Consider the following 27542-nt stretch of genomic DNA (forward strand, 5'->3'; position numbering starts at 1 on the left):
CTTTGTGGGACTAGAGTGTCTGCAAGAAGACAGCTTGGGTGGTTTAATAGGCATTTACTCCATCAGATCCAAACCGAGGAAACTCTAGGTTCTACCTCTGCTCTTGGTTACCTATTCACTTTTAATTTCTCTCCTCTGCCTCCCCTCTACTCCCCTCCTTCCTTCCCTCCATCTCTCACTTGCTCTCTCTCTCTCTCACACACACACATACACACCAAACACCCACTCTGCATGGGAGCCATCTAGAAAAAGCTGCCTTCATTCGAGGTACAGAGAAGCAGCAACCAGATGTTATTAATCATACAGACATAGAAGTATTTTAGAGGATTATCAAGGATATCCATACTCATTCCTTTCCCCTCTTTGCTCCTCTCAAAGCCATGCTGGCAACACTCTTCCTTATTGATAAATAAGCCACTCTTATCAATACGCCACTCTTCCTTATTGATAAATCAAGTCTGGGTGACTTGGGTTTGCGGGCACCTGCTCCTCATAGTGAATGGATGCTGTAAATGCCCCCATTACAAAGCTCGGGCTGCTCCTTTGATGAACGGTTCCATGTGAGGGAAGCTCTCTCACTGCAATTTGTAGTTCTTTCCTTTCACTCAATCCCAGATATGAAGGATGCCCACTCCACTGATGGACCAATTCAATAACTGAGCCCCCGCCCCCTTTACGGGACAATGCAGATGAAATGCTCTGTCAGTTTAAACTGCTAGACAAATCTTGATTTTTCCAAAGCTAAGTGAGAGGCAAAATGCCCAGCAGAAGGAAATCAAACTATAATCATCCTCAAAGAAGATGTATTTATAACCCCTGAACTGACACTTGAAGGAAACTGATGGGCTAAAGATATATGAGTGAAATTGGACTAAGTATTTCTTTGGGTACCATAAAGCTGAAGGGCGTCTTATATCCCATGTTTTGTTGTCTTTAAGACATGAAAAGGAAAAAAAAACAATGTAACCCAGAAAAGGCAGCCTGGCCATGCTGCTTGCTCACTGTTGAACTCTCTAAACCATCTGCCTCTAATTCAGCCTGACACTGCTAATTTTGGCATTAGAGTTTGAAACGAAAATCAATATCTGTTTTGAGCTTGAAAACAGAGTGACTGTACCTTGGGTAGAGCATGGGCCAGGCACTTATTTTCAGTGATCTGTAAGGTAATAGAAATTTTCCAATTTGGAGCATTGAAAAGGCTTATCCAGATGAAATCTGATTGTCTTGAAATTCACTGTGAACTGGGTTCTTTCAGTGCTCTTAAGGCCTAGTATAAAATGCTTTTTAAGCTTCCTTGCATGTTTTCCTTTTTAAAAACCCATGTTCCTGAGCATGTTACCCACATGAGATTTGGAGACTCTGCCTGCCTTTCCTGCTAGGACAAAAGGTCTTTGACTAATGCAGGTGGAGAGTGAAAGGCTCCAGACCAGAAGACTGATTTATCCTACACTGTCAGGCTGAGAACTCTCTGACAGCTTTTGCTTTCAGCTTTTGCTGAAAAAGAAAACTCCTGTCTGCGGAGTTTATTTTGCATTGTGTTCTCTATTATCTTCACTTGTTTTCTATTACATTCAAATCTCTTTGAAGAAAATTAGATCACTAAAAGATGTTTTATAGAACGTAGGCTGCTGTAATCTAACCTTTACTTCAATCTAGTCCTCTGATCAGACTTTATTTTGGGGGGCTCCAAAATCACTGCAGATGGTGACTGCAGCCATGAAATTAAAAGACGCTTACTCCTTAGAAGGAAAATTATGACCATATTGAAAAGCAGAGACATTAGTTTGCGAACAAAAGTCCGTCTAGTCAGGGCTATGGTTTTTCCAGTGGTCATGTATGAATGTGAGTGTTGCACTGTGAAGAAAGCTGAGTGCCAAAGAAATGATGCTTTTGAACTGTGGTGTTGGAGAAGACTCTTGAGAGTCCCTTGGACTGCAAGGAGATCCAACCAGTCCATTCTGAAGGAGATCAGCCCTGGGATTTCTTTGGAAGGAATGATGCTAAAGCTGAAACTCCAGTACTTTGGCCACCTCATGAGAAGAGTTGACTCATTGGCAAAGACTCTGATGCTGGGAGGGATTGGGGGCAGGAGGAGAAGGGGACGACCGAGAATGAGACGGCTGGATGGCATCACCGACTCGATGGACATGAGTTTGAGTGAACTCCGGGAGTTGGTGATGGATAGGGAGGCCTGTTGTGCTGCAATTCATGGGGTTGCAAAGAGTCAGACACGAGTGAGTGACTGAACTGAACTGAACTGAACTGAACTGAACTGAATCCTCTGATCAACTATTTTGTTTGAACATAGGAAGGAGGAAGTGAGAGGAAAAGGGAGGGGGAGAGAGAAAGGAAGGAGGGAAGAAGAGAGGAAAGTTCGTTCACACTGATGTGTCTAAAGAAAAAATTTTTTAGTGTTTTGAAATATTTCTTGTTTAAGATTTTTTTTGGTGTGGACCATTTTGAAAGTCTTTATTGAATTTGTTACAGTATTATTTCTGCTTTACGCTTTGGTTTTTTGGCCATGAGGCATGTGGGAATCTTAGCTCCCCGACCAGGGATTCAACCCTCATCCTCTGCATGGGAAGCATAGAGTCTTAATCACTGGAATGCCAGGGAAGTTCCTTTTATTTCAAATTATTAGATATATTTGCTATATATACTGAATTCTATACCATCCAAGCTGCAAAGATTGCAAGAATTCTCTCCTCCTAGAAACCGAGAAGTATGGGAAGAATCCTTGTGTGCCCCTCTATAAAATTATCTAGTAACTCCAGCAATATATATATGCTCTATTGCTATTCCAAAAGGGACACAAATAAATTCTTTTTTTCAACCAAAATGTCACATTCCTTACTACTCCATATCTGATCTTAACTTTTAACTTGAGCCTCCACACACACCCATTAATACTTAGATAGCATCCTTTCCCCTAAATGCTCTACAAAGGAAAATGTAGATGGTCAAGAATCAAAGTGCCTTCCACACACAGATACTTTCTTGAGGAGTAGTACTATTGACAGCTTAGTATGCGTCCTCCCAGGCATGTCTCTAGGCAGCTGAGTCCGTGGTTTTGCTTTTCCTTTGTTTCTGTTTTGTCTTGTTTTGAAGTGTAGTTGACCCAGAACACTGTGTAGATCCAGGTGCACAGCAAAGTGGCTTGCAATTTCTCTGCATTCCAAAATGCTCAGCACCACACATCTACTTACCATCTGCCACCATACAGAGATATTACAGTGCTACTGGTTGTATTCCCCATGCTACACATTTTATCCATGTGACTCATTTATTTTGTAACTGGAAGTCTGTACTTCCTAATCTCCTTCATCTATTTCACTCATTCCCTCAACCCCCTTACCTCTGGCAAACACCTGTTTGTTCTCTGTATCTGTGAGTCTGTTTCTGCTTTTTTATGTTTGTTCATTTATTTTGTTTCTAGATTATACATACAGGTGAAATAAAATGCTATTTGTCTTTCCTCTTCTGACTTATTTCACATAGCATAATACCCTCTAGGTTTATCCATGTTGCTGCAAATAGTAAGATTTCATTATTTTCTATAGCTGAGCAATATTCCATTGATTATTTGTATCACACCTTCTTTATTCATTTATTCAATCAGTGGACACTTAGGTTGCTTCCATATCTTGGCTATTGTAAATAATGCTGCACTGAACACAGGGGTACATGTATCCATTCAAATCATTGTTTTTGTTTTCTTTAGAAAAATGCCCAAAAGTAGAATTGCTGAATCCCATATAGTAGTTTTCATTTTTGAGGAACCTCCATACTATTTTGCATAACGGTTTTAACAGTTTACATGCCTACCAAGAATGCATGAAAATTCCTTTTTCTCCACATGCTTAGGACTTATTTGTTTTCTTTCTGATAATAACCATTCTAATTGGTGTGAGGTGGTATCTCACAGTGGTTTTGATTTGCATTTCCTTGATGATTAGTTATGTTGAGCATCTTTTCATGTGTCTGTAGTTATCTGTGTGTCTTCTTTGGAAAAAGGTCTATTCAGGTCCTCTGATCATTTTTAATGGGACTGTTTTTTATGTTAAATTGCATGAGTTCTTTTTATATTTTGAATATTATCAGATATGTCATTTTCAAATATCTTCTCCCATTCAGTAGGCTACCTTTTAATTTTGTTAAGAGTTTCCTTGGCATGCAAAAGCTTTTTAGTTTGATGTAGCCCTATTTGTTTATTTTTGCTTTTGTTTCCCTTGCCTGAGAAGACATATCAAAAAACATATATTACTATAATCATTGTCAAAGAGAGAACTGACTGTGCTTTCTTCTAGGAGTTTTGAGGTTTCAGGTCTCACACTTAGGTTTTAAATACATCTTTAATTTATTTTTGCACTTGGTGTGAGAAAGTAATACAGTTTGACTCTTTTACAGGTAGCTGTCCAGTTTTCCCAACACAGTTTTTTGAAGAAACCATATATTCTTGCTTCTTTTGACATAGATTAATTGACCATATAAACATGTGTTTATTTCTGGGCTTTCTATTCTGTTCCATTGATCTATGTGTCTGTTTCTGTGCCAGTACCATACTGTTTTAATGATGGTAGCTTTGTAGTATAGTTTTGAACCAAAGAGTGTGATACCTCTGACTATGTTCTTCTTCCTCAAGATTTTTTTGGCTATTCAGTATCTATTGTGTTTCCATGCAAATTTTAAAATTATTTGTTCTAATTCTATGAAAAATGTCATTAGTATTTTGATGGGGTTTGTATTGAATCTATAGAATGCCTTGTCTATATGGTCATGTTAACATTATTAATTCTCCCAGTCCATGAGCACAGTATATCTTTCCATTTGTTTGATCATTTGTAATTTTTTCATTAATGTCTTAAGGTTTCCCTACTTCAAGAAACAACCCATGGGCTGTAGCCTGCCAGGCCCCTCCATCCATGGCATTTTCCAGGCAAGAATACTGGAGTGGGTTGCCATTTCCTTCTCCAGGGGATCTTCCCCACCCAGGGGTTGAACCCAGGTTTCCCATGTTGCAGACAGACTCTTTACAGTCTGAAAAATCAGGGAAGCTCCTCTGGAGAATCCCATGAAGAGAGGAGCCTGGCAGGCTGCAGTCCATAGGGTTGCAAGAGTCGGACATGACTTAGTGACTAAACCACCACCAAGGTTTTCCATGTACAGGTCTCTCACCTCCTTGGTTAGATTTATTCATTTTGATGCAAAATTGTAAATAGAATTGTTTTCTTAATTTCTCTTTCTGATACCTCATTGTTAGTGTATAGAAATGCAACATATTTGCATATTAATTTGTGTCCTACAATTTTACTGAATTCAGGTTGCCTGCACCAGTGTCCTCAAGGTATAGTGAACTCCCCAAAATGGCTGCCACTGTGCAAGATCAGCAAGGGGGTCCGACCCAGAATCTTTTCTAATTAGTGCCTCTGCCTTAGGTCTCAGAGCGTGGGAGATTCTGTAGGAGCCCCTTAAAAGCAGAGTCTCTGTCTCCTGCAGCCCTGTGGCTCTCCTGTACACAAGCCCTGATGGCCTCCAAAGCTAGGTGTTCTGGAGCCTTGTATTCTGGTGCAGTGCCAACAGGCTGGAGTGCCCACTGCCGGGCTCCTTGGGGAGAACCTCTTCATTTAAAAAAAATACCTCACTGATAATGTAAAAGAGATGGCAGTGGTCTCTCAGAAGCAAATGTCTAGGTACACTGGAAAGCCATAATATTATGTTTACATGCTAATAACAGCCTGGCTTGTTCAAATATTACCTGAAAACCATCAGTGGAATATTTCCTCCAGCTCCTATTTGAAACCTTGAGAAAGCCACTCTGGAAGACATTTTTGGTAGGCATTTGTCATTTTCAAGATGAAAACCAGTGATTTAAACAATAAGTTATCCATACTCTAGCTAGATAACATAATAACATAAAATAGGGTAAGTAACTAGATTCTATTTAAATAATAGGTCTAATAATACTTTAAAATATGCCTCTTAAAGTCCATTAAGTATTAAGCTATGATTTTTTTTCAAGGAAAACATATTTGAAATTAGGTCTATGACTGCCATTATTTCCTGCAAGCTCATGAATTTTTGTAATTGTGATATATATCATACTTACAGAAGTGTAAAACATATATATTTCATCCAAATGTTCATGTATTAATCAAAACATGATGCTAAATTCCATAGCATGTCAAATCCATACTAAGTGAGAATGTTCAGAATTTACTTTAAATTGTTAGAGTAAATCATTATCAGTTTTTAGATCTATTCACTCACCCATTAAAAATTTATTATTGAATAAATGCTGTAAGTGTTGTAAAGATCTCTAAGTTAGGATTCTTACCTTCAAGAAGTTTTCATTTTGCTAGAGGATGCAAGATACTCCCACATGATTTTTTTCAAATAACTATGAGAGATAACTCTGTCTTCATGAGTGGATTCATGGAAGAGTTGAGCTTGAGGAATGAGCTTGATTCTTTGTCCCAGTGGGTCAGGAAGATCCCCTGGTGTAGAAAATGGTAACCCACTCCAGTATTCCTGCCTGGAAAATCCCATGCCTGGTGGTCAACATTCTATGGAGCCACAGAGAGTTGGAAGCAATTGAGAACTAAGTGCGCGCATGCACACACACACATGCACACACAAACACATGCACACACACACCCCCAAGGACACAGGAATAGAAGAAAAAAGCCTAAATGATTAGCGGAGGCTTCCCCAGTGGCTCAGTGGTAAAGAATTCACCTACCAGTGCAGGAGATGCAGGGAACACAGATTCAGTCTGTGTCAGGAAGATCCCCTGGAGCAGGAAATGGCAACCCACTCCAGTATTCTTGCCTGGAAAAATCCCATGGACAGAGGAGCCTGGTGGGCTGTGTCCGTGGGGTCACAGGGAGTCTGACGTGAACAAGCAGCCAGGCAGCAGGCACAATAACGAAGGTGTATGAATCTTCTTAGAACATAAATAAATAAGCAGTGGAACAGCATGAACAAAGAACAGAAATAAAAAGACAAAAATTGTTTGAGAAATGGCAAGGAGCCCAGCTTACCTAAACATACTGTGTCTATGGGAAAACGATGAAAGAGAAATGGGAGATGGATTGAGGTAGAGAGCAGTGAAAGGTTTGGACTTGTGTTTTAGTCACTGGGAAGTTTCTCAAAGTTTTTAATGCAAAGGTTGGACGGACCTGGAGATTATCATACTAAGTGAGTCAGGCAGAGAAAAACAAGTACCATATAATATCACTTAATTTAAAATCTAAAATATGACACAAATGAACTTATCTACAAAACAGAAACAGACTCATAGACATAGAAAACAGACTTATGGTTGCCAAGGGGAAAGGGAAGTGGGAGGCTGAGGTTAGTAGATACAAATTATTATACATAGAATGGGCAAACAAGGTCCTACCATATAGCACAGGGCACTATATTCACTACTCTATAATAAACCATAATGGAAAAGAATATGGAAATATATATATATATAAGTGAATCATTTTGCTGTACACCAGAAATTAACACAACACTGTAAATCAACTATACTTCAATAAAATTTTAAAAAATTAAGTTTTTATGCAAGGGTCAAATGAATAATGAAGAAGACAATGGCAACCCACTCCAGTACCCTTGCCTGGAAAATCCCATGGACGGAGGAGCCTGGTGGGCTGCAGTCCATGGGGTCTCGAAGAGTCAGACACGACTGAGAGACTTCACTTTCACTTTTCACTTTCCTGCATTGGAGAAGGAAATGGCAACCCACTCCAGTGTTCTTGTCTGGAGAATCCCAGCAATGGCAGAACCTGGTGGGCTGCCATCTATGGGGTTGCACAGAGTCGGACACGACTGAAGTGACTTAGCAGCAGCAGCAGCAAATGAATAAAACAGCCCTTTAGGAAGATTAACCCAGGAGTAGAATCTTAGATGGATACTGGGAGCAAGAAAGAGAGAAGCCAGAGAGAGCAGTTAAGAGAGTAGTATAATAGATCAGTTAATAGAGGCTAAATTAAAGTGGGAGTCTTGAAAATGGAGAGGGAAAGCTAGTAAAAATCTTCATGTTAAAGTATTTTAACTTACACTTTTCTTCTTGAAATAATCATAATTTGTATAGTTTGTTTCAGGCACTCAGCTACATGCCAAGGCTAAAGAGATAAAATATGGATTCTCTTTTCAAATATTCAGTATAATAAAAAGCAATAGTAACATTTCAATCCTATAAAAAGTATTCACAAATGAATTCTACCAAACTTTTAAGAAATATATAGCTCTAATGCTATTTAAACTTTTCAAGGTTACAGGAAAAAAGGAAGCATCCACTAATTTTTGTGAAACCAATATAAGACTTAATCCAAAAATTTAACAAAGCACTGAAAGAGATAAGTAATTATAGACCAATTTCACTTTCAAACAATACTACAAAATCTTGAATAAGCAGAATCAAGTAAACTATTAAAAAAATACCATGCCATGACCAACTGAGGTTTCTAACAGGAGTGTGAAGACAGCCCCTATTAGGAGATCTATTAATATAACTGACTGCAACTGGGGTGAGCATGGCCTTCCCTCAGACCCCACTGTAAGAGTACAGATGGATCCCAGGGCTCCCCCTATTCATCCAGAGAGCCAGGTGTTGTATAATGTCACTTCATTTCTGCCTCCACATCAAAGCTGGCCTGCATAGAGAGGGGAGCCAGTCTCTGTGAGCTCCAAGCAAAACCCCTTGCATTGGCCCAGTCTCGCAGCTTTACCCCCGCTATCTGTAGACTCTCAGGAGGAATCTCATTATGTCTGTTGTCACTGTTCAGAGCAGTGATGACAAAAAATCTTCATCTCCCCAGACTGTCCTCCCAAAAGGTTTTCTGTATATCCATTTGTCCCCAATCCTAGTTCTCTTCAAACCCTGAAATCTTTCACTGAGTCCTCAGAAACCCACAGTCAGAAAAGCAGCACCCTCCACCTTTTCTCCCAGTATTCTTTTTATTGCTTGTGCTAACTGAAACCTGGCTGTCTTCCCAAGATATCACCTTCTCTGCTGTGTTCTCAAGTGATGGCAGTCTTCTCCTCCATAGCCTTGGGACCTTCGAGCCTAAAGGTATGACAAGTAACCTTGACCTTACTGCTACTTTTTGCAGGCTAAAACCCTACCTATAAATCTCAAGTAATGAGACTGTATTCTCTTATGGTTTGCAGTCATCTATCTCTGTGTCTCTCCTCTTCATCCCTTGAAGCTTTCAGCTCCTGGTTCATTGTTACCAGACATAATGATCTTCGAGCATTTTCTTCTCTCATTTTCTTAACCTCCTCTACTTCAGTGACCTTGTCTCTCATCTTATCTTACCTACTCATTCCTGTCATTAAACCTAGACCTTTTCAATAGTGAAAACTGCACTGCCTTCAGAAACTCAGTTTCAAAAATCCCAGTATCTTCTGCCCCTCCACTTTGCTTCACATAATAAATACAGAGAAAGAGACAAGAAGGGGGCAGGGCACAACCTTTAAAAGAATGACATAGCCGTTGAGGACATGATGAGAACTGGTGAGGATCAACTAGTTTCACGATGGCAGACAAGTCAACTTCCACTAGAACAGTATTTATTTATTTTTTAAATTGGAGAATAATTGCATTGCAATATTGTGTTAGTTACTGCTGTATAATGAAGTGAACCAGCTATATGTACACATATAGCCCCTCTCTCTTGAATGTCCCTCCCACCCTCCACACCCCACCCCTCGAGGTCATCACAGAGCACTGAGCTGCATTCCCTGTGCTATACAGCAGCTTCCCACTAGCTGTCTGTTGGAGACATGGTGCTGTATATAAGTCAGTCCTACTCTCCCAATTCGTCTCACCCTCCCCTTCCCCAACTGTGTCCACATGTTCCTTGTCTACATTTGCATCTCTGTTCCTCCTCTCCAAACAGCAAATCTATACCATCTTTCTAGATTCCATACATATGTGTTAATATATGATGTTTGTTTTTCTCTTTCTGACTTCCTCACTCTTTATGACAGACTCTAGATCCATCCACATCACTACAAATGACCCAACTGGATTCCTTTTCAAGGCTAAATAATATCCCATTGTACATATGTACCACATCTTCTTTATCCATTCATCTGTCAATGGACATCTAGGTTACTTCCATGCCCTGGCTATTGTAAATAGTGCTGTGGTAAACTAAAGCAACTGACAGAGAATTACTCTCCAAGATATACAAGCAGCTCATGCAGCTCAATATCAAAACATACAAGCAACAAGCCAATCAAAAAATAGGTGGAGGGCCTAAATAGACATTTCTCTAAAAAAGACATACAGATGGCCAGTGAAGACATGAAAAGATGCTCAACATTGCTCATTATTAGAGAAATGCAAATCAAACCTACAAAGATGTATCACTTCACACCAGTCAGAATGGCCATCATCAAAAAATCTACAAACAATAAATGCTGGAGAACGTGTGGAGAAAAGGGAACCCTCTCACACTGTTAGTGGGAATGTAAATTGTTGTGAATGTAATTCACAACCACTATGAATTAAAGTATGGAGGTTCCTTTAAAAACTAAAAAAATATATATCGCTTCTCAGCCTTTTGGATAAGATTAAGTGTAAAAAACTAAAAATAGAACTACCATATGACCCACCAATCCCACAACTGGGCACATACCCTGAGAAAGTCATAATTCAAAATGATGCGTGTATTCCACTAGACCTGAGCCTCATTATACGCTCATTGTAATATATCAGCATGCTAAATAACACACTCACAGGTGCTGTGACGTTTCTGAGGCCAATCATAAAAGGCCAAAAAGTGAGCAGCGATCCAATTCCTGGAAATCTCTGCCCCTTTCTCAAAATAGTTGGAATAATCCTCCCATCCATTCACCTATGAAATTACCCAACCTATATAAAGAGGTAAGAGATGGATCACAGACTTTAAGCTGCTTAAAAACAAAGGGAAAAAGATAATAAACTGGGGACACAGGTAAAAGTGTAAGAATTCCCCTGTGAGACTTAAGGCTTAACAATGTGGAGATGTTAGTTTCGGGGAAGAAATCTACCATCATCAAGTTGAAAGCAAGAGCAGGAAATGCTGACACTCGGGATCAAAGTTAAGGTTGACATTGCTGGAAACTTAATGAGAGCAACTTAAGTCTATGATCCATCCCTTACCTCTCTGTCTTCTGCGTACTTGCCCGATAAAACCATTACATTAATAACTGAACTCTCTGCCTACTTCTTATTTGTATCTTTACCACAAATGTCACTGCAGAAAAATATACAGCCAAGTGGTTGGCCTCGTTTTAAATTCATGATCACTAACCTCAAGTGGGCCCTTAATGCTAACTCTGATCACTATATTCCCTGAGTTCATTCTCTCTTCCCTTCTCCTAGACAATTATGTCACATTTTGTCCCCTTTACCCAAACCTCCAACATTTTCTTGTCCATCCTCACTCTCAATTGATGACCCTATTTCTTATTTCATTTTTAAAAAAATCAAAAGAATACTTCAGTGAAATATCATCACGTCTACTCATTCACTGACATCTCTGCTCAATATACATTCTCTCCTTTTACTGAGGATTGACTGTTAAGCTCCTAGCCTAGGCCAACCTGTCCACCTGTGTACTATGTCTCATCCATTCTCATTTTCTCAAAGCCATTACCTCCAACAGTTCTCCCCTCCCTCTCCATCTGCATTAAATGGCCTGTAGATCATTCTTATCAGTACATGAATGTACTATCATTTCTCTCGTCTTTTAACCTCACAACTTCTCACCAGTTACTGTCCCATTTCTCTATTCCACTTTATCACAATTTAAAGAATCACCTATGTTAGTTGTCTGTAATTACTGTCTTCCCATTCACTCCTGAACCACTTAGTTCAGTCCCACCTTCTACCAAGATTGCTCTTCTCTAGCTCGTCAGTGAGTTTTACATCTTCAAACCCTGTCGCCATTTCTCAGCCCTCCTCATCTTATTTGACCTATCAGCAGCCCTGAGCAGGGTTGATTACTCCCTCCTCCTTTGTCTTTTTTTAAAATATTTCTTTATTTATTTGGCTGAACTAGGTTTTAGTTGGGGCACTCAGGAGCTTTGATCTTTGTTATGGCATGTGGGATCTAGTTCCCTGACCAGGGATTGAACCCAAGCCCCCTGCATTGGGAGCTTAGAGTCTTAGCCACTGGACCACCAGGGAAGTCCCACTCCCTCTTCTTTAAATATTCTTTACCTTATTGGCTCCTCCTTCCTCCCTAGCCACTCCTTCTCAATCTCCTTTGCTGATTCCACCTAATCTACCTGATCTTTAAATATTAGAGCGACCCATAGCTCAAGCTTTAGTTTCTTCTCATTTTTGTTTGCACTCATTCTCTTATTGATCTCATCCAGTTTCATGGCTTATGTATTAGTTATTCATTAATAATGCTCATAGTTATATATGCAGCCTGGAGCCCTCCCCTGAATTCTGTACACAAATTCCTCCTTGACATCTTCACTTGGATATCTACCAGACATCTCAAATTTGGAAGGTGCAAAATCATCCTCTCATCACTTAACTTCAAATGAGCCCAAAGAGTGCTCCCCTAGGCTTTCAGGTCCCAGTTAATGGATGCTTCATTTGTCCGTGCATGCTAATCTGCTTCAGTCATTTCTGACTCTTTGTGACCCTATGGACTGTAGCCCACCAGGTTCCTCTGTCCATGGGGTTCTCCGTGGACAAGAATACTGGAGCGGGTTTCCATGCCCTCCTCCAGAGGATCTTCCTGACTCAGGGATCGAACCCGTGTCTGTTAACATCTCCTGCATTGGCAGGCAGGCTCTTTACCACTAGTGCCACCTGGGGAGCCCATTCGTGTACAAATTAAAACTTGAGTGTCGTCCTTAGTCTCCTCACATCCACATCCAGTCTGCCAACAAGTCCTGTTTCTTAAAAATGTATCCAGTATCATGTAACGTCTTATGATCTCCTGCTACCAGCATGGTCCAAGCCATCCTAACCTTGCTGGGACTGTTAAAATAACTTCCTATACAATCTGCTTGACAGTTTTCAGAGTTATCCTTTTAAAATAAAGTTAGATTACATCACTTCTCTGCTTAGAATCCCTCCAAATGATTTCCTATCTCATGTGGAGTGCAAGCTAATGTGCTCACAGTGGCCTGTGAGACCATGCGTGATCTGGCCCTCCGTCACCTCTCTGATAATCTTCCTACTCATCTCACCGACCTGTGCTTCTCTTCCTCTCCCCGTAGGGATACTCTTTCTGGGTCATCATTACCATCTTTCTAAATTTCGTACATATGTGTTAGTATATAGAATGGATAAAGAAGACCTTTCAGAAGAGGTAACATTTTGGGAGAGACCTGATTAAAGTAAGGGAGTGAACATAAGTGTCTGTTGGTGGGGAGAAGGGTGAGGGACAGTCCAGACTGAAGGAAAACAAATGCAAAAGCCTTACAAATGCCTAAGTATTGATTCACAGTATTGTAACAATAAAAGGTTGCAAACAATTTAAATGTTCAACAAGGCATTTAGTGACTGGTTAAATTATGGTGCATCCATAGGTGAGACATTATTACACTATTAGCAATGAATGAAGCTACTCCATATGTGCTAAAAAATAATAGTCAAGAGAATGAGAAGACTAGCCATAGACTGGGAGAAAATATTTGCAAAAGACACTTCTGATAAAGAACCTTATTCACAATATAAAAGAACTCTTAAAACTCAACAATAAGAAAAGAAACAACCTAGTTTTTTAAAAAAGCCAGAGATCTGGAGATACACTTCACCAAATATCATAAAATATTTGTATCTCTGTGTCTGACTTAATTCACCTAGTATGGACAATCTCTAGGTCCATCCATATGGCTACGAGTAGCATTATTTTGTTCTTTTTAATGGTTGAATAATATTCCATTGTATATATGTACCAGATCTTCTATTCCTCCATGAATAGGCATTTACATTTGCATGTTTTGGCTATTGTAAATAGTGCTGCAATGAACATTGGAGTGCGTATATCTTTTCAAATTACGGTTTTCTCTGGCTATATACCCAGGAGTGGGATTTGGGGGCCATGTAGTTGTTTTATTTTTAGTTTCTTGAGGAACCTCCATGCTGTTCTCTATAGTGGCTATACCACTTTACATTCCCACCCACAGTATAAGAGGGTCCCCTTCTCTCCACATCCTCTACAGCATTATGTCATCTGTTAAATAAGAAAACAGATCAGCATGAGTGACAGAGAACTGAGATAACAGGGCAAGGCTGTGTCAGAGAAGTTTTTTAGATAGGTGGTTTAGATGTAAAGCTACAAGGGATCCTACTCAAATTGTTATGTAACTCACTTGACATTCCCAGCACATATGATAAAATGCTGCAAGATGCAGGAGCAGATTCACACAACTTTAAACTGCATGAAGTATTTGGTTTTTTACTCCCAGTTTATTAAATAAAAATTGCAATGAATATATATGTATACATATATATACTTTGTATCTATACTATACATGTTTTAATATATTTATATTATATTAACTTATATATCCCTATTCAGTTCAGTTCAGTTCAGTTGCTCAGTCGTGTCCCACTCTTTGCGACCCCATGAATCACAGCCCGCCAGGCTTCCCTGTCCATCACCAACTCCCGGAGTTCACTCAGACTCATGTCCATCGAGTCCGTGATGCCATCCAGCCATCTCATCTCCTGTCATCCCCTTCTCCTCCTGCTCCCAATCCCTCCCAGCATCAAAGTCTTTTCCAATGAGTCAACTCTTCGCATGAGGTGGCCAAAGTACTGGAGTTTCAGCTTTAGCATCATTCCTTCCAAAGAAATCCCAGGGTTGATCTCCTTCAGAATGGACTGGTTGGATCTCCTTGCAGTCCAAGGGACTCTTAGTTATATATTAAATATTCATATAATTATGTATTGTATATATACTTGATGTGGCCTTTTAAAAAATTTGATATAGTCCTATCACTGAAAATCTTATTTTATATTTTTCTTCAACTTAATTTATTCTTAATGGGATTAACCATAAAAAATAATCCTTTCCAGAATTTTTGTCATCTGAATATGTATTGTCATCATTTTTAATAGCTTCCCATTCATTAAAACATAATTTATGTATTGTCTTTCCACATATAAATTGTCAGTTTTGAAATACGGTACTTTTTCTTTCCCCCAGACATATTGCAAGAGAGCCAAAGAAGGTGAACTTGAAAAGAGGAGGTTGTTTGTATAATAAGGAAAAGCAGTCTTCCAATTCTGCTGTCTTCCTCTCTTCTCTCCTCTGTGCCTAATACAATTGCATAACTGAAATGCACAAAAGTGACTCTATATCCTCTTTGCTCTTTAAAACAACAGAATCCATAAAAGTTAAGATACTTTGTGTAGCTTAAGCCTTCTTTCATTAAAGTGAAAGTGTTGGTCACTCAGTCATGTCTGACTGTTTATGATCCCATGGACTGTAGCCTCTGTCCACAGAATTCTACAGGCAAGAATACTGGAGCGGGTTGCCATTCCCTTCTTCAGGGGATCCTCCTGACCCAGGGATCGAACCTGGTCTCCTGTATTGCAAACAGGTTCTTTACTGTCTGAGCCACCAGGGAAAAGAAACAAATTTTGAATAAGTGGGCTTTTTTCTTATATACAAAACAGAAATGAACCCACAGACATAGAAAACAAACTTATGGTTACCAGAAGGGAAGGGGGAAAGGATAACTTAGGATGTTGGGATTAACATATACACACTACCATATATAAAATAGATAACCAACCAGAACCTAATGTATAGCATAGGGAACCATACTCAATATTTTGCAATAACCTACAAGGGAAAATAACCTGGGGAAAATGTATGTATGTATAACTGAACACAACATTGTAAATCAACCATACTTCAATTTAAAAGTGAGTATAATGCTCCCCTCCAGAAAATAAGTAGTTCTTTCAAATTTAACTGTTTTAAATTATTTTTAGCAACTATGCATAAAGATCCCTTTTCTTCTCTGAAGCACTTCAGATATATTAACTAAGAATTTAGACTTTTTCTGCTTTTCTAGAAAGATGAGAAAATAATGTATTTAAGAAGAAAGCAAGTTCTTTAAAACTGAGTACTTCTTATGTATTCATTAAAGAGTTATCTATAGATCTTGCTGGAGAACTGTTTTCTAAATTAGCTGGCTTTTCAGACCAATAGTTTTGTCTTTTGTGCTCTCACCTGAACTTTTAAGGGCAGACATAGGTCATTTATTCTGTTTTTCAATAGATATTTATTGGTCATCTACTTTGTGCCAAGCAATACTTTATTATATCACAATTTTTTGGCATAAGCAGAGTTGAGAATTTTTTAAAGTATATCTGATTTACAATGTTGTGTTACTTTCTGCTGTACAGCAAAGTGATTTGGTTACACATATATATTCTTTTTTATATCACAGGATATTGAATATAGTTCCCTGTGCTATACAGTGAACCTTGTTTATCCATTCTATATATAATAGTTCACATCTGCTAATCCCCAAATCCCAATCCATCCCTCCCCACTCTGCCTCAGCAACCACAAGCCTGTTCTCTATGTTTGTGAGTCTGTCTCTGTTTTGTAGGTAAGTTCACTTGTGTAGGCTTCCCTGGTGGCTCAGAGGTTAAAGTGTCTGCCTGCAATGTGGGAGACCTGGGTTCGATCCCTGGGTGGGGAAGATCCCCTGGAGAAGGAAATGGCAACCCACTCCAGTATTCTTGCCTGGAGAATCCCATGGATGGAGGAGCCTGGTAGGCTACAGTCCACGGGGTCACAAAGAGTTGGACACGACTGAGCGACTTCACTTTCACTTGTGTCATATTTTAGATTCCACATATAAGTATGTCTTATGATATTTGTCTTTCTCTTTCTAACTTATTTCACTCGGTATGACACTCTCTGGGTCCATCCACATTACTACAGATGGCATTAATTCCTTTTTATGGATGAGTAATATTCCACTGTATATATGTATTACATCTTCTTTATCCATTCCTCTGTCAATGATATGTTGCATTTTTTAAAGAAATTATCGAAGCTTAGTTGATTTACAACTAAATTGTTGTGTTTGTTTCACATGTAGAGCAAAGTGTACTCATAAATATATATAATCCACTCTTTTTTAGATTCTTTCCCATATAGGTTATTACAGAGTACTGAGTAGAGTTACCCGCACTATACAGCAGTTCCTCATAAGTTATTTATTTTATATGTAGTAGTGTGTATATGTCAATCCCAAACTTCCAGTTATCACTTGTCACATTTTTAAAACTAAATCATAAGCTACAGCTATGTTCATTCAGGAGACATTAAGTATATACTCAGAACATGGTCCACTGGAGAAGGGAATGGCAAACCACTTCAGTATTCTTGCCTTGAGAACCCCATGAACAGTATGAAAAGGCAAACTGATAGGATACTGAAAGAGGAAATCCCCAGGTCGGTATGCTACTGAAGATCAGTAGAGAAATAACTCCAGAAAGAATGAAGGGATGGAGCCAAAGCAAAAACAATACCCAGTTGTGGATGTGACTGGTGATAAAAGCAAGGACTGATGCTGTAAAGAGCAATATTACATAGGAACCTGGAATGTTAGGTCCATGAATCAAGGCAAATTGGAAGTGGTCAAACAGGCGATGGCAAGAGTGAACGTTGACATTCTAGGAATCAGCGAACTAAAATGGACTGGAATGGGTGAATTTAACTCAGATGACCATTATATCTACTACTGTGGGCAGGAATCCCTTAGAAGAAATGGAGTAGCCATCATGGTCAACAAAAGAGTCTGAAATGCAGTACTTGGATGCAGTCTCAAAAACGACAGAATGATCTCTGTTTGTTTCCAAGGCAAACCATTCAAAATCTCAGTAATCCAAGTCTATGCCCCAACCAGTAACGCTGAAGAAGCTGAAGTTGAACAATTCTATGAAGACCTACAAGACCTTTTAGAACTAACACCTAAAAAAGATGTCCTTTTCATTATAGGGGACTGTAATACAAAAGTAGGAGTCAAGGAATACCTGGGGTAACAGGCAAATTTGGCCTTGGAATGCGGAATGAAGCAGGGCAAAGGCTAATAGACTTTTGCCAAGAGAACGCACTGGTCCTAGCAAACACCCTCTTCCAACAACACAAGAAAAGACTCTACACATGGACATCACCAGATGGTCAACACCAAAATCAGACTGATTATATTCTTTGCAGCCAAAGATGGAGAAGCTCTATACAGTCAGCGAAAACAAGACTGGAAGCTGACTGTGGCTCAGATCATGAACTCCTTATTGCCAAAATCAGACTTAAATTGGAGAAAGTAGGGAAAACCACTAGACCATTCAGGTATGACCTAAATCAAATCCCTTATGATTATACAGTGGAAGTGAGAAATAGATTTAAGGGACTAAATCTGATAGATAGAGTGCCTGATGAACTATGGACAGACGTTTGTGACATTGTATGGGAGACCGGGATCAAGACCATCCCCATGGAAAAGAAATGCACAAAAGCAAAATGGCTGTCTGGGGAGGCCTTACAAATAGCTGGGAAAAGAAGAGAGGCGAAAAGCAAAGGAGAAAAGGGAAGATATAAGCATCTGAATGCAGAGTTCCAAAGAATAGCAAGGAGAGATAAGAAAGCCTTCCTCAGCAATCAATGAAAAGAAATAGAGGAAAACAACAGAATGGGAAAGACTAGAGATCTCTTCAAGAAAATGAGAGATACCAAGGGAACATTTCATGCAAAGATGGGCTCGATAAAGGACAGAAATGGTCTGGACCTAACAGAAGCAGAAGATATTAAGAAGAGGTGGCAAGAAAAGATCTTCACGACCAAGATAATCACGATGGTGTGATCACTCCCCTAGAGCCAGACATCCTGGGATGTGAAGTCAAGTGGGCCTTAGAAAGCATCACTACGAACAAAGCTAGTGGAGGTGATGGAATTCCACTTGAGCTATTTCAAATCCAAAAAGATGATGCTGTGAAAGTGCTGCACTCAATATGCCAGCAAATTTGGAAAACTCAGCAGTGGCCACAGGACTGAAAAGGTCAGTTTTCATTCCAATCCCAAAGAAAGGCAATGCCAAAGAATGCTCAAACTACCACACAATTGCACTCATCTCACATGCTAGTAAAGTAATGCTCGAATTCTCCAAGCCAGGCTTCAGCAATACGTGAACCGTGAACTTCCAGATGTTCAAGCTGGTTTTAGAAAAGGCAGAGGAACCAGAGATCAAATTGCCAACATCTGCTGCATCATGGAAAAAGCAAGAGAGTTCCAGAAAAACATTTCTGCGTTATTGACTATGCCAAAGCCTTTGACTGTGTGGATCACAATAAACTGTGGACAATTCTAAAAGAGATGGGAATACCAGACCACCTGACCTGCCTCTTGAGAAACCTATACGCAGGTCAGGAAGCAACAGTTAGAACTGGACATGGAACAACAGACTGGTTCCAAATAGGAAAAGGAGTATGTCAAGGCTTTATATTGTCACCCTGCTTATTTAACTTATATGCAGAGTACATAATGAGAAATGCTGGGCTGGAAGAAGCACAGCTGGAATCAAGATTGCCGGGAGAAATATCAATAACCTGAGATATACAGATAATACCACCTGTATGGCAGAAAGTGAAGAGGAGCTAAAAAGCCTCTTGATGAAAGTGAAAGAGGAGAGTAAAAAGTTGGCTTAAAGCTCAACATTCAGAAAAGGAAGATCAAGGCATCCGGTCACATCACTTCATGGGAAACAGATGGGGAAACAGTGGAAACAGTGTCAGACTTTATTTGGGGGGGCTCCAAAATCACTGCAGATAGTGATTGCAGCCATGAATACTCCTTGGAAGGAAAGTTATGACCAACCTAGATAGCATATTCAAAAGCAGAGACATTCCTTTGCCAACAAAGGTCCATCTAGTCAAGGCTATGGTTTTTCTAGTGGTCATGTATGGATGTGAAAGTTGGACTGTGAAGAAAGCTGAGCGCCGAAGAATTGATGCTTTTGAACTGTGGTGTTGGAGAAGACTCTTGAGAGTCCCTTGGACTGCAAGGAGATCCAACCAGTCCATTCTGAAGGAGATCAACCCTGGGATTTCTTTGGAAGGAATGATGCTAAAGCTGAAACTCCAGTAGCCTGGCCACCTCATGCGAAGAATTGACTCACTGGAAAAGACTCTGATGTTGGGAGGGATTGGGGGCAGGAGGAGAAGGGGACGACCAAGAATGAGATGGCTGGATGGCATCACTGACTCGATGGACGTGAGTCTGAGTGAACTCTGGGAGATGGTGATGGACAGGGACGCCTGGCGTGCTGTGATTCACGGGGTTGCAAAGAGTCGGACACGACTGAGCGACTGAACTGAACTGAAGATATCATGCAAGGTACGGGGATAAATATATTAGTTTTCAGAAGAGAAAGGCCTATAATCTGAAGATTACTAAAAATTGTGATTGCATACTTATATTCAAACCACAAAAATTTTTTCAAAAATGACTTATATGTAAGTGAAAATGCAAGTGCAGGTGTGTAACGTACACACGTTAAGGATAGAAACTCTAACACGAGATTCTTTGCTCCTCAAGTTTTTGACCCACCAATCAACCTATCAAAGACTCTGAGTCTGACCATGGGAAACTCAGCAGGCTTATTTTCCCTGATACAAGCACTTAAATGCATTTATATGTTTTCTCTTAATGTCTTAGTGGGGTTTTTTTTCCAGACCCTCTGCTCCCTCATAGTTGTTTGTTGCTTAGTCATTCAGTCTTGACCAACTCTTTGCAACCCCTTGTACTGTAGCCTGCCAGACTCGTCTGTTCATGAGATTCTCCAGGGAAGAGTACTGGAGTGGGTTGCCCTTTCCTCCTCTGGGGCATCTTCCTGACCCAGGGATTGAACCCACGTCTCCTGTGTTGGCAGTCATATGCGTGTTGGCAGGCCTGAGGACCTCTTCCATCCTTGTCCAGGGGAGTGCTAACCTCCTCTCCTTTCATATAGCGCTATTAATTGCTCTAACAGATTGTACATAAGACTGTCACCTCTCTGAAGACCAGGCACTAGTACAGAGAATCATGCTGTGATTCTAGACTGAGTCCTCCACTACAACCCTCTCCCAGCCATGGACTCCTGAATCCATCTCACCTGAACGCTGCTACAAACTGTACCCCAGCACCTGTCACTCTCAAATGTATATCTTTCACTAAGGTGGTACTCAGTGAATGTCTGTTGAATGAATGACAACTGAAAAGGGATTACCAGTGGACAGACACAGTGTGTGTTCAACATAAGCTCTACCCACTATTGGAAAAGCCCCGTTCAAAATTTGTGTCACTTGAACAGTAAAGTAGCATTAATCTTCTTCTCACTCATTTTTATACAAGGGGAATTTAAAATATGCTTCATCAAGAGTGTTCACTGAGCAATTGGATTGCTGTTGGGGTTCTACAAAACACCTATGGTTTTAGACCCAGAGGTGGTCTAAGCTGCATTTCAGAAGTCTGTGTATACTTTTTATTTCTCATTGTCCTCACCTTCTCTGAAAAGAATGGCTGACAACCTTTCCTTGTGATATCTGAGCTTTTTAGAATGTTGTTTTATCTATTTTTTATGGCCAACCTTACACTTGTTAAGTGTAATTTTGGCTTTATGTAACATGAAGACCCTGCAATAGGGTGCTCTGTGAATTAACAAGATTGGCTGGACAAAAGACAAGAAATCATTTAAAAACAAGTATTCACATTAAATACCTTGGATAGGTAGGCCTTCTGGGGATTTCTCTCTAATGCAAGAAAAGCACACCATTTCTGTTTTCAGAAATAGTTTCTCTCAGATCCAGAGCTCCTCTAAAGCCATATTACATAAGTAAGGGCTTTGTTTGTACATTGGCATTTTGCATCTTACAATCTTACTAAATCCTTTTCTGATCAATCTGATATTGAACAGATCTATATTGATTTCTTGTACACTTGTTTATGGTATTTGTTTTGCTATATCTAGTATTAAAAGCCAAATTAACAAGTGTAATCAATTTTCTTAGTGATAAAGAAAAGTCCTCTAGTACCCTTAGACACATTCATCTAGGGATTAAAAAAAAAAACTTAAGTGAAGATGTTGTAATAAATGGATCGATTTATTCAATCACTGGGCGGAAGAACATTAGCTCTGGGAAAGGGCTTTCCTCTAAGAGCTTTAGTTACCGAGTTTCTCTTGTGTTGCACCAAATGATTTGCATTTTTAGAGAAATTTCATGTCTGCAGCGAGTTCCAGTGAAAACATGAATAAATTGCTTTTCTTTCTCTCTTTTTCTGACTTTATGAAGCTGAATCCATTAGGGATTGAGTCAAAGTATAATGAAATAAAGGCAGCAATACACGGGATGGAAACCCTGGTTTAAGTTCCTCATTGCCCAAGCCGTTGTCCTGTTAGTGGTCTTCAGGGAGATCCCTGGGGCACGTTGCAAATTTTTTAAACCACTACTTTAGAAACCATCTCTAGAAGACAAGAAAATAAACAAACAACAATTAGGAACTTGACAGGCTTTCAACAGCAATTCTTCTCAAGGTCAAATAAATCTTCCTCTCTGAGCCTAACACAATACAGCTACCTAAGAGACTTTCCTGTTGCTCACCTTCCTTCTTTTGAATTCACTGGAGTGAGGGTGAATATGGCCTTCCCAGTTGGTGCTAGTGGTAAAGAACGTGCCTGCCAGTGCAGGAGATGCGGGTTCTATTCCTGGGTCGGGAAGATCCCATGGAGGGAGACACAGCAACCCACTCCAGTATTCTTGCTTGGGGAATCCCATGGACAGAGGAGCCTGGCGGGCTACAGTCCATGGGGTCACAAAGAGTCGGACACGACTGAAGCAATTTAACATGCATCAAATAGAATACGAAAAAGAATATATATCTATGTATTACATGTGTACAACTGAATTACTTTGCTGTACAACAGAAACTAACACAGCCATTGTTCATCATCTACTGTTCAATAAAATACAATATCTGACAATAATTAGGATATGATTTTTTTAATTTAAAAATTTTGAAAAGTTCTATCCCATCTCCTCATACAAAATACACTCTCAATCCACGGAAACGAATTTCATTTTTACTCATGATCTGAATGTTGCAGCTGAACAAAAGACAGCCTGGTCTCCTTCCTCCTCTTACCAAATGGGCTGTTTTGCTCCAATGTTAAATAGTAGATATAAGAAAGAAGAAATTTATACAAAACAGTGAATGTCAAACTTTAGTGAGCAAGCAGATGACCTTGGTATCCTTTTAAATTGCAGATTCTGATTTACTAGATCTAGAGTGGGAGATTTACAGGGTTTGGGAGGGAGAAAGGGGGTGGTTTCATCAAAAATGTTAATCTGATTTTGGTTATTCCATCTTGAACCAGAAAATAATGCAGAATCTGTAATGTGGCATTCACTGGAGAAATTTTTAAAACTGTATGAAGACATCAACACTGTATTTATTTATCTTAAGAAAGTGTCAGGGCAGATTGATAGATGTGAATCAGATACTCTCATTAAAAGTTTAGATATCCTGGAAAAGAAATGCAGGGTAATTCTATGTCATTGTAATCAATTCAATTCTTCATCCGGTCTGGCTCCATTCTGTATTTAGATAATGATGCTTAAGGGGGAAAAAGAACCTATAATTTTGAGTTTGAATATACTTCTGATCCTTGTGTAAATTTTAATAGACTTCAGATATTAATGGAAGCCTTTGAAAATGGAATTGCTATGTACCAGAACTTGTAATGGTATGACCTAAATCAAATCCCTGACGATTATACAGTGGAAGTGAGAAATAGATTCAAGGGATTAGATCTGATAGACAGAGTGCCTGATAAACTATGGATGGAGGTTGGTGACATTGTACAGGAGACAGGGATCAAGACCATCCCCAAGAAAAAGAAATGGAAAAAGAAAAATGGCTGTCTGAGGAGGCCTTACAAATAGCTGAGAAAAGAAAAGAAGTGAAAAGCAAAGGAGAAAAGGAAAGATACACCCATTTGAATGCAGAGTTCCAAAGAATAGCAAGGAGAGATAAGAAAGCCTTCCTTGGTGATCAGTGCAAAGAAATAGAGGAACACAATAGAATGGGAAAGACTGGAGATCTCTTCAAGAAAATGAGAGATATCAAGGCAACGTTTCAGGCAAAGATGGGCTCGAGAAAGGACAGAAATGGTATGGACCTAACATAAACAGAAGACATTAAGAATAAGTGGCAAGAATACACAGAAACACTATACAAAAAGTATCTTCACGACCCAGATAATCGCTCACCTAGAGCCAGACATCCTGGAATGCAAAGTCAGGTGGGCCTTAAGAAGCATCACTACAAACAAAGCTAGTGGAGATGATGGAATTCCAGTTGAGCTATTTCAAATCCTAAAAGATGATGCTGTGAAAGTGCTGCACTCAATATGCCAGCAAATTTGGAAAACTCAGCAGTGGCCACAGGACTGGAAAAGGTCACTTTTCATTCCAATCCCAAAGAAAGGCAATGCCAAAGAATGTTCAAACTACCACACAATTGCACTCATCTCACAAGCTAGTAAAGTAATACTCAAAATTCTCCAAGCCAGACTCCAGTAATACATGAACCATGAACTTCCAGATGTTCAAGCTGGTTTTAGAAAAGGCAGAGGAACCAGAGATCAAATTGCCAACATCCACTGGATCATCGAAAAAGCAAGAGAGTTCCAAATAAACATCTTTTTCTGATTTATTGACTATGCCAAATCCTTTGACTGCGTGGATCACAATAAACTGTGAAAAATTCTTCAAGAGATGGGACTACCAGAGCACCTGACCTGCCTCTTGAGAAACCTATATGCAGGTCAGGAAGCAACAGTTAGGACTGGACATGGAACAACAGACTGGTTCCAAATAGGAAAAGGAGTACGTCAAGGCTGTATATTGTCACCCTGCTTATTTAACTTCTATGCAGAGTACCTCATGAGAAACTCTGGGCTGAAAGAAGCACAAGCTGGAATCAAGATTGCTGGGAGAAATATCAGTAACCTCAGATATGCAGATGACACCACCCTTATGGCAGAAATTGAAGAAGAACTAAGGAGCCTCTTGATGAAAGTGAAAGAGGAGAGTAAAAAGTTGGCTTAAAGCTCAACATTCAGAAAACTAAGATCATGGCATCTGGTCCCATCACTTCATAGCAAATAGATGGAGAAACAGTGACAGACTTTATTTTTTGGGTCTCCAAAATCACCGCAATGGTGACACCAGCCATGAAATTAAAAGACGCTTGCTCCTTGGAAGAAAAGTTATGACCAACCTAGTGTTAGTGTTAGTCGCTTATTTGTGCCCGACTCTTTGTGACCCCATGGACTACAGCCCACCAGGCTCCTCTGTCCATGAGATTTTCCAGGCAAGGATACTGGAGTGGGTTGCCATTAAAAGCAGAGACATTACTTTGCCAACAAAGGTCCATTTAGTCAAGGTTATGGTTTTTCCAGTAGTCATGTATGGTTGTGAGATTTGGACTATAAAGAAAGCTGAGCACTGAAGACTTGATGCTTTTGAACTGTGGTGTTGGAGAAGACTCTTGAGAGTCCTGTGGACTGCAAGGAGATCCAACCAGTCCATCCTAAAGGAAATCAGTCCTATATATTCATTGGAAGGACTGATGTTGAAGCTGAAACTCCAGTACTTTGGCTACCTGATGCAAAGAACTGACTCATTTGAAAAGACCCTGATGCTGGGAAAGATTGAAGGCAGGAAGAGAAGGGGATGACAGAGGATGAGATGGCTGGATGGCATCACTGACTCAATGGGCATGAGTTTGAGTGAACTCTGGGAGTTGGTGATAAACAGGGAGGCCTGGCGTGCTGCAGTCCATGGGATCGTAAAGAGTCGGACACAACTGAGGGACTGAACTGAGCTGAACTGAGAACCTGCAATATAAAAGACCAGAGGTTAGTTTAAGAGCATCTACCAAATATACCCACACTTAAAAGATGTGTCCTGGTTTAAAATTTGTTATATCTTGACTGTTATACTCATCAGATATAGAATAACCACATCATGATTTCTGCCTCAAAACACCAGTGGAACAGACTACCTTGTTTGTTAACAAAAAGTAGGAAAGTACTACCAAGAAAATGTTGATGGTTTTGTTTTGTTTTGGTCAAGGATGGGGATTGTTTGGTTGGTTTTCATTGTTGTTTTTGTTTTGTTTGTGTGGTAAAGTGGGATTAACTCTGTAATCTCAGGCTTTTGTTCACAGAATTGTTATAGACTATAAAATGAGAAGTTCCATGAATCACAAACCAGTATTACCGAAAACGGGGGTAGGGGTAAAAAAAGAGAAAAGGGAAAGAAAGTCAAGAAAAAAAAGAAGCATCAAATCATATACTGCCATCAAGGATGCTGACACTTAAACCATGCTTCACATGGCCAAACTGGTGACATTTGCACTTTGTGATTATTATATGCAATTTCTTTCTCTCACACACAAAATCCGTTCTCACACTTTGCTCTGTATCCCAGGAGACTGACTTCAGACTGCATCTCACAATTTCATTGCCTTCTGTCTTCCTAGTTTGGATTTATCCAAAGGCGTCATCAGCCAGGGAATAGAGGTTATGTGGTAAAAAGGTCAAGAGTTTTGCACTTACCCTGACTTCAGCTCAGTTCTGTGACACCACAGCCGCTTCTAGGCTCGGTTGGGTGAGCCCTGTTCTAAACTTTCATCCCTCACTCCCAAATCCAATAACTCCCTCCTCTTCCTCTTTACTCTTGGTCTGGGGAAGATAATGGCGTAGCATCCTTCCACTGCCAGTCACTGAGTGCCTCAGCATCCTTTGTTGTTCAAGTTCTGCTCTTATCTCTCTCTCTCTTCTTTTTAATTCATTTTAATTGGAGGATAAAATGAATATATCAACATGAATCAGCCATATATCAACATGAATCAGCCATAGGCATACATATGTCCCTTCCCTCCTGAACCCCTCTCCCGCCTCCCTCCACCCCCAGCCCTCCAAGTTGACACAAAGCGCTGGCTTTGGGTGCCCTGTGTGGTATAACCAACTTCCCCTGGATATTTTACATGTGGTAATGTGTATGTTTCAATGCTGTTCTCTCAAAGCATCCCACCTTCTCCTTCTACTGAAACCAAAAGTCTATTCTTTGTGTCTCCTTTGCTGCCCTGCACACAGGATCATTGGTACCACCTTTCTAGATTCCATATATATGTGTTAATATGTGATATTTGTCTTTCTTGTTCTGACTTACTTCAGAACTCTGTATAATAGGTTCTAAGTTCATCCACCTCATTAGAACTGACTCAAATACGTTTCTTTTTCAGCTGAGTTTCTTTATACAGCTGAGTTTCTTTATACAGCTGTGTATATATACCACAACTTCCTTATCCATTCATCTGTTGATGGACCTCTAGGTTGCTTCCATGTCCTATCTGTTGTAAACAGTGCTTCAGTGAACGCTGGGGTACCTGTGTATTTTTCAATTCTGGTCTCCTCAGAGTATATGCCCAGTAGTAGAATTT

The 27542-nt window shown here is 39.8% G+C and overlaps 1 protein-coding gene and 1 non-coding gene across 2 annotated transcripts in view; one reads left to right on the plus strand and one right to left on the minus strand.

Moving 5' to 3' along the window:
• TTC29 (tetratricopeptide repeat domain 29) overlaps nt 1-27542 on the plus strand; it is a 261987-nt gene that overhangs the window by 222840 nt on the left and 11605 nt on the right. The gene's annotated exons all lie outside the window — the stretch shown is intronic.
• Nucleotides 20879-21006, minus strand: LOC120871646. Its single transcript, XR_005723074.1, has one exon. It is a non-coding gene; the product is annotated as a U6atac minor spliceosomal RNA (small nuclear RNA).

This window comes from Oryx dammah, unplaced genomic scaffold (assembly GCF_014754425.2).
Source record: "Oryx dammah isolate SB20612 unplaced genomic scaffold, SCBI_Odam_1.1 HiC_scaffold_12, whole genome shotgun sequence".
Lineage (NCBI taxonomy): Eukaryota > Metazoa > Chordata > Mammalia > Artiodactyla > Bovidae > Oryx > Oryx dammah.